Source organism: Solanum pennellii, chromosome 12 (assembly GCF_001406875.1).
Source record: "Solanum pennellii chromosome 12, SPENNV200".
Lineage (NCBI taxonomy): Eukaryota > Viridiplantae > Streptophyta > Magnoliopsida > Solanales > Solanaceae > Solanum > Solanum pennellii.
This window is the reverse complement of record NC_028648.1, coordinates 54,101,396-54,110,636: the sequence shown is the minus strand read 5'-3', so window position 1 is coordinate 54,110,636 and position 9,241 is coordinate 54,101,396. Positions and strand designations below refer to the sequence as shown.

The window sequence follows — 9,241 nt, the reverse complement described above, 5'->3', positions numbered from 1 at the left end:
TCGATTGACTTGTTTCTACATTACAATGACTACTTAAAAAAAAAAATTAGTACAAGAAGAACACGAACAAAAAGAGATTGAGGTTTATGTAATTGTCAAATTTGTATATTGTAGTATAGTTATGTACATAGATACTTATATTCTAATATTAACACAAGTTGAAATGGTAATTTCTGAATACAAGTATATTTGGATAAATAAGCAATCTATCGAATTTGCAAGGTTAATTAGGCATACAAGTATAATTAGATACATTAATACTATTTTTTATAAACAAATACATGAGTCAACACCAATCCTCAAGTATTATAAGAAAAACTTGAACAAAGAGAGATTAATGTTTATTGATTTTTTTTCATTTTTTATACAACCGAATACTTGCACACTTTTGCTACCTACACATTCTATTATTTTCCATTTTTTTTTGTTTATGTATTGTCAAACATATTCATCTTTTATTTAACAACAATGTATTCATAAGTATACTATATTAGTGTATTCATTTTTTGTTTAACAACAATGTATTTATTTTTCAAATTATTGTGTTCATATGCTAAATTTTTGTACTTTATATTGTTTAATATATTGATACATTAAGTTTTTACAATTACTTGTATCCATGATATATTAATACTTTAAATTTTATAAATAAATATACTAATTTGAATTCATACAGTTTCCTTATTTAGTTCATTGTAATTAAAACTGTATAAATGTATAAATAGAAAAATAAAAAAACATATACAATAATATAGCTAGACAAAGAGTTAAACTGTAATCATTTTTTTTATAAATATCATACTTATAGCTATTGAACTTTAATAACCCTATAAATATAGTCATTTTTGTAGGTTGCTCAAATAAACACTCTTTAGAAAAAAAAATAACAAAAGTCAAACCCCATAGTTGATCTACGACCCGACCCCGATGACCGTACAAAAATCAAAACCTAAGATCTAACCCAAGACCTGATCCAAGCAAAAAAAAAAATCAAAAACAATTTTGACGTGCGGTGGAGGGGGTGGAGGCGTAAAAAATAAAAAGAAAATTTGAAATATTTTTAAAAACTATTTTTTTTTAAGAAATGGCGTGAGTGAGAGGACGGGGTAGCGGGGGGAGGGGGGCATAAATGATTAAAGTATTTTAAATTTGAAATATCTCCCAAATATATTTTTTTTCTTAAAATTTATTTTTCACGAGAATGGAGTGTGTTGGGTTTCCGTGTGGGGTGGGGGTAGGAGTGGTGTAGGGGCGGCATAAAAATTGATTTTCAAAATTTTTTGAAATGCTTCTCAAAATAAATTTTTACAACAAAAAAATTGATGGAGATGGCGAGGGAGTGGGGGTGACGAGAGTCAGGGAGTGTCACAAAACATTTTTTAACATTAAATTTGAAATTTTTTCAAGGGCAACTTATTTGTTAAGAGGGGCTAGGAATAAAAATATATTTTAAATTTTTAATTATTATTTTTTATTAGGGAGGGTTGGGTACGAGGTATGGATAGAGTATAAGAAAATATTAAAGGATGAAGTACAACTTTGGAAAATGTTTTCCTTAATTTTGGAAGGAAAGTCATTTTCCTTAAATTTGAACAAAAATGAATTAATTTGAAAAATATTTTCCAAACATTTTAAGCCAACCATTCATAGGAAAATTAAAACAATTTTCCAGCAAATGCTTTCCATGGGAAATGATTACTTCGAAAATGTGTTCTTGAAAAACAAGTAGATTTTTGACTTATTTTTTCATGTTTGGTTGGTGAGTAGAAAATGTTTTCTGGAATTTTCTTTTTAGTAGTTGATCATAACCGATTTTTTTTTTTTGATAAAATTTCATTTTTTTTAACTAAAGAGTAGAAAATAATTATTGAAATTGAGAATGTTTTTTTTTCAAAATCAAACTTNGGGGGGGGGGAGGGGGAGGGTAAGGGTGAAAATTTTTTTGAATGTTTTTTAAAAACAAACTTAAATTTTTTTGGGTGGTGGAGTGGTGGGGCTAGTAGGGAGGTGAAAAAATAAAAAAAAATTGAAGTTCAAAATATTTTTTAAAAAACCATAATTTTTTCGGCGGTGGGGAGTGGGGGGTTTGAGGGTAGGTATGAAAATAAATTTGAAGTTGAAAATATTATTAAAAACAAACTTAATTTTTTTTGGAGGGGGGCCGGGGGTAGGGTGCAAAAATAATTTGAAGTTCATTTTTTAAAAAAAAAAAAACTTAAATTTTTTTTTGGGAGGTGGGTCGAGGGTTGGGGTGAAAATATAAAAATTTGAAGTAGAAAATATTTTTTAAAAACAAATTTAAAAATGAAAATTTTGATATTGAAAATATATTTTTGAACAATTTTTAATTTTTTTTTGGGGTGGGGTGGGGATGGTAAGGGTGTCAGTGGGGTAAAAAAATTGAAGTTAAAAATATTTTTTTAAATAAATTTTTATTTTTATTTTTTTGTTGGGGGGTGGGGTTGTGGGTAGGGACAAAATATTTTTTTTTTAACAAAAAGAAATTTAATTTGAAGTTGGAAGAGAGTTTGAAAAATGTTTTCTTTAAATTTGAAGGGAAGTCATTATCCTTAAATTTCAAGAAAATGAGTTGATTTAGAAAACATTTATCACAACGAAACACGCGAAAATTGAAAAACATTTCCCGAAAATATTTTCGTTCATACCAAACACACCCTAACTGTGTAAGATGATTTGGGTTGATGTAAAGTTTGTTCATACATCCTACATTCTTCTTGTCGTCCTCTTTTCAATATCCATATTTTTTCATATTTTACGAGGAAAATAATTATATCCTATAAAATCAAATCTAAAAGTACCTTTAGCAAATGACTCTTTGTTTAAATACATGAAGTACCAATTATGAAAAGACAAAAACTTTTATCCTACCAACATGGATAAGCAAAAGATCACACTTCAATTCAAAGTGATTTAACAGTAATAATACTAGACTTCTCAATTTCCCATTATGACAAGATATTGGAACCAAAGTTACTCAATATAGAAATTGACATCCATTTTAAATGGACTAAACTGAAAAGTAAAACACGTAAACTAATTCTCGGTTTAGGCCCTCCGGCAGTGCCACTCTCGGCTGCATAGTTTGAACTGCTAATAATATTAGTTTCAAGAACCTTAGGGGGATTTGGTACAAAAATTATATTGTTTTTTTATTGGGAAGTGTAATATGGGAAGGGATAGAGAGAATTAAAGTGAATGTTGTTTTACACTTCTCTATTTCAAAATATGACATCTACCACCACTGAACACGTCATTAATATAAGTTAGCCCAACGATCCGTTGAAACTCGGGCGTTATTGAAATTATAGTATAATATTTGGATTAAATTAGAAGGGTATGAAATGATCAGTTAGAAACTTTTTTAGTTTTTAGTTTGAGGTGCCATTGTAGAATAGTTGCTTAGCCGTCTTTCCTCTAACGTATTACACTTTCTTTAGTGGAAAACGAAATGCTATAAACTCACCTCATACCTATGGTACTATGAGTGTAAAACCACAATACTCCATGAAAAGATTTTTCACTCTTCAAAGGGATTGTGGGAAGGGGCGGACCCACAGGTAAGCTAGGGAGTTCACTCGAACCCACTCGGTAAAAAATTACATCATATATTTTTTGTATTTATGTGAATATATATATATATATATTTTAAACCACATCAATACAAGAAAAATGAGATATCCCAGTGGTAAGTTCCTTTAAATTATGTGTGACGTCCAAGGTTTGCATCCCCTGGCTAGTATTTTACATTTTACTTTTTTAGTTTCAATTTTTTTTAATTTTTTAGTTCCAATTCCATTTTTTTTAGTTTTTTTAACAAAACATGCTAAAAGTGTGATTTTAAATCCAAAAGCATTCAAGGGTCACATTCCTGGAAAAAAAATTGTCGGCTTATTTATATGTTTGTACTTTTATTTTTCGAAGCCCTTGAATGAAAATCCTGGATCCGCTCCACTGATTGTGGGTTACTGTACGCTATTGGAAATTGACAGTGTTTAGAAGTGTAATCAACTCCAGCTTGATGTGTGAATCTTTTGCCTACCAACCTAGCTTTGAACCTTTCTACACTTTCATCTGTCTTATGTTTGATTTTGTACACATATTTTCATCCAATAACTATTTTGCCTATTGGTAAAGGAACCAAATCCCATCTATCATTTGCATACAATGCTTCGAACTCTTGTGTCATTGCCATTTTCCATGTAAGATTTTGCTTCCTCATAACAAGAAGGTTCTGATTTATGTGAGAGTGCCTTTACCAACAGTTGATTATTCATTTGAGTTGTAATGCTAAAAAATGGACATATATTAAAGTGAAATGAAAACTAGGTACAAGTAACACTTTATGTGAACTTTAGACTGGATTCAAACAGACCTCTCTAATTTCATTTACTTTAACCTTGTATCCATTTGCTAAGGTTGTATATGTTTAATGTTAGACTATTTACTTTAACCTTGTATCCCATTTGGAAGTTTATGAGCCTCTTATTTTGTTCAACCATGTGCATCTTTGTTATTCTACCATATGTACATACACAAATGCATTGAGAAGTAATGTCGATTGTGTTCATCTCTTCCCTGAACTTCTTCATTTTTGTGTAATATCCAGTAAGAGATAGAGTTCCTTGCACCAGATCAATTATTTCCTTCTGAAGTTGGTACAGTTTGTAATGAATGGTCAAATCATCTAAGACTTGATCATCTACGGATCCATTTCACTTACACTTCTCTAAGAATTGCTCGTCTCCAGGATCTGTACCCATTTAAAAAAAAAACAACCGGTAACAATATTGAACATGCATTCTCTTATGGATATAGGTAAACTGAACTAGTAGTATCCATCTTGACAATGGTATATGTTGTTATCACGTTGAAGATTAGTCATATTTGAACAATTTTTAATACATATGAAATCCTTGAAGAAGAAGGAAAATGTGATAATGATTGATCACACAAACTGAATGGAGATCCAAAATGTTGAAAATAAGGCAACAGTAACTCAAAATGATCTGAATCAAATCCAAATGAATAAAATAGAGAAAATCCACAATATCTCAATTTTATGATTAACAAAAAAAAATGAGATAGGACACAATATTCACAAGCCAAAATCAAATGCAGAATGAAATTTCCCAGTCCTATGCGCTGATACCATGGAAAAATTGAAAGCAATAATGCTGGAATTAGCTTGAGTTCTCCAATAATGGAGCTCGAATTCAGAGAGAAGAAGTAGAAGGAACTTCTAGAAGTTAGAGTTGGAAGTTGGGTATTCTATTTTATTAACTAAATCAATAAGCATTACATTGGTGTGTGTATAGATACACAAAAGGAAATTAGCTAATAAAAAATAGTCTAACATTAAACATAACCAACTTTCTAATTTTAACTATCCTCACTTTACTCACTAATTTTATCAAAATTAAAGCGCTCAATAATGTAGAGGTTCAACTTTTGGGTTTTGTAGTGAAGTTTTTTTCATCTTTATGCATCTTTTTCTCAAACAAAGTGGATATATGGTTGATGACATTGATAAGAAAGGGATATCATACGTATAATTTAACACAATAAAACTAGCTTGAAAGTCAAAGATTTTCCAAATCATATACGTAATGAAATAAATTGTCATGTCACCTACTGATGTATATTGTTAATGCCTCAGTATGTGTAGGTCTGACAATTAAAATGTGTATAAAATAATATAGGAGCTCAAAATCGAGTGAGACAAGAATTGAATTAAGTATACTCTGATCATGACCATAAAAAATAGACTAGTATATTTTCTTGCATATTCCTCATTAAAGTGAAAGTCAACACATTTGGTGATGCAACAGAATTTGGGGTGACAACGACCAACAGGAGGAACTTACTTTGGTCTCCTGGGAGAAAATCTAATTGCTAAAGAATTTGGTGATTTAAAAGTTTGATGTGGTAGAAAGTGAAATATTGCAATTTGTGGGGGAAATTAGCGTGTGACAATTTGTTGAGAAAAAATGTGTGTTTGGTCGAGTTTATATGAAGGAAAACACATATAATTGGGACCATTAGACTCCCAAATAACGATAGTTGGTACTGAAGAAAATTGATTTCTACAAAAATAGAAGATGACGAATTTGTATATCAATTGAACCATGGAAGAGTAAGTAACCCTTTGACTTCAAGTGCCTCATAATTAGTCACTAGAAACTTCAAAGGGAATCTTACGGACACTACACTAACTTGCGAGGAGATATATATTAGAAGTGTGTAGAAAGGAGTTGGCAACAACAATAAAAAAATTAGAGATATTCCAAACATGAATTGAAGTATATTCAAGGAGATTCATTAACAAATAGAATACTGATAGCACAAATACAAACTGAGGTCAGAGTTAGAATAGAATAACAGAAGTGCACAAAAATAACTCATATATACAGTTGTAGATAGGAGTGTTCTAGGGTAGGTTATAGTTTTAATTCAATCGTTCAGTTATTAATCATGAAAATAAAATTAATAGACAAGGTGTGAAAGAGAAAACCAAATTAATTAGGAAATAAGCATATGCCAACTTCACTTGTTGTAATGTACTTTTTCCTTTGAAATTAAATTTCACTAACATAGGAGAAAATTAAATGAAAACTAGTAGAGCAAACTACTAAATCATGCCTCCAAATTGATTCCATTAAATCTCTCAATATAATTCTTCTGTCCCTTAACTTATTATCTGCAGCAAACCTTTTTTTTCACCATAAAACTGGCTAGTGATATTGTTTAAACTAGGTCTAGACTCAGAAGGTTTTAGAATATGTCACTCAAATGTTAGGTCTGCTTACTTATAAACTCCTCATATAAAATATACGTATATAATTCTACATTGCCTTTTCCCATCAAATAATGACCTAATTCGCTAATGATACAGTCTATTTTGATTCTAAACCAGTACGTCTTTAAAACGCGACACTAAAGTGTAGGATCTACTTACTTATCATGTGTTTTTGTCGGTGTGAACTTCTTATCCACACAAACAATCTTTATTATGGATTCAACATACTCACTAAGGTTTGTTCAACCTTATAAAATTTTCCTAAGAATTGCCCCATGACATGAGATTTGTCTAAACCTAGCAAAGAAGGTTGCTCCACCTTATCAGATTTATGTAAACTCTGTTAAAATTCACCTCGAATCGATACGGTTGACACAGAAGTGAATCTAATACGATCTGTAACAGTCTAATCCACATGTGCTATTGTTCAATTTGAGCCTAAAATTACACAACTTCAAAACGCATTGTTAAAGTATAATATCACCTTACTTATATACTTAATATCCATCTTTTGTTCTGACAATGTGATACTTCTTATCCTATGTTTGGGGTAACACATAAAACCTCTTTTCTGATTTCCGATAGCAAATTAAATCATTTTTTATTCTTAATACTTTATTCTTATAAATGATCTATTAAAAAATATTTGAACAAGTGATTCAAAATAAAAAAAAACATGAACTTAATGGTTGGTCATACAAACCTAGAGTCTATATAAAATATAAAAAATTTTCTGCAAAATAGAAGATTTTGCACATTTTGAGATACACTTACATTGGACAATAGTCCTCAACCAGTATAGGCACATTCAACACAAACTCAACAACTAGTTCAAACATAAATATCATGCATATTTTTTTCACCAACTTAACAACTAATTGAAATCAAATAAGAGACTCAGCATATTGTTTTCAACTAATAATAGACTCTCATATAAAGTAAATAAGGATTCAAATGGCTATTTTATCTCAAAAGAAACAAAATTTGACCTCTTTTTCATATTCATCAGAGTTTTTGATCAAGGAGCATCTTCTTCCTCTACTTCTTCTTCTTCTTCTTCTTCTTCTTCTTCTTCTTCTCCTCCTCCTCCTCCTCCTCCTCCTCCTCCTCCTCCTTCTTCTTCTTCTTAAATTGATAAATCTCACATGTCATTCCAAGATGTAAGCTTTTACAATTGACACAGAAAAGGTTCCAACATTTAGGGCATGCCCTAATTGGATATCCTTTTTGATCATCAATCAGTTTACCCATACAATCCATATAAGGGCAATCAATAACTACTGGTGAAGCCAAAACTTTCATTAGTCAATTGACATCTCTTACTCAAATAAGAAAATCAATCGGCATTATCAAATCGATATCCAAAATTTCCTTGCAATAAGAAGCAGGACACCTTATAGTAACCTCATGGATAACCTCATTGATATTTTTACCTATATAATTTTGTATGCATTCTACGCAGAAACGATGATTGTAATTAGTGCCCCATATCATTGTGTCTGGCAACAGAAAGACATCTTCACATATTTCACAAAATCTACATGAAGAGTCCCCATTTTCATGGTTAATTGAATCTGAAATATAAGAATACTCAATCTCCATAGGTTTTTTACCAACACCGTGATTAGAGCTTGATTCAAAATCCTTACCAGAATCAAACTGAGCTGAGTAAAAGAGAATTGTCTGCAACTCGATATCATCATCTCCGCTTTTGTGGCCATTGTCATTTTCAGTCATAGCGATGACATCAGAATTCAGCGAGGTAGGATCAACTTTGACTTTGTTGTAACTCAAGACTTGCAAATTTGTTGATTCCATTTCAACTCTATTGGAATTCAAGATTTGCAAATCCGTTGATTCCATTTGAAGTTGATTGGAATTTATGATTCGCAAATCCGTTGATTCCATTTCAACTTGATTGGAATTCACGATCTGCAAATTTATTGATTCCATTTTGACATCGTTGGCTCCGGTAGATCTCTGAATTTTGTGTCTTCTATGGAGTCTTCGGAAATTCTTCGTCCACCTTGATGATGAATAACCTTTGTTCTCGATCTTTGGATACGGCCGCAAGAATTTGGATATGATAGTGCGCTTCATTTTGCAGTCACTGGAACCCTAAATTTAAGAAAATCTATAGGGGAGGAGATAGAAGCTTTAAACGCCTGGCCGATTCCAATTCCAATAATGGTACGATGCTTTAGGGTGGCGAGATTCCTCTTTTATGAGTTTAAAGATTAAAAGATGGGATACTTTTGGAATCTGTCGTAAGGGAAAACGCTGATGAAAGAACACTTTAAGATTTATCTATGCTCAGCTAATCTCTGAGGTGAGGGTAAAGACAGGAATTCTTTTCATCTTTCCTGTCAAAGTCGTCGTCTTCTATTTCCCATTGTGTATATATATATATATATATATATACAA

At 31.0% G+C, this 9,241-nt stretch overlaps 1 pseudogene; it reads right to left on the bottom strand.

The window, feature by feature from the left end:
- Nucleotides 1–7,835: 7,835 nt before the first annotated feature.
- On the bottom strand, nt 7,836–8,770 carry LOC114075313 (annotated as a pseudogene).
- Nucleotides 8,771–9,241: the final 471 nt, after the last annotated feature.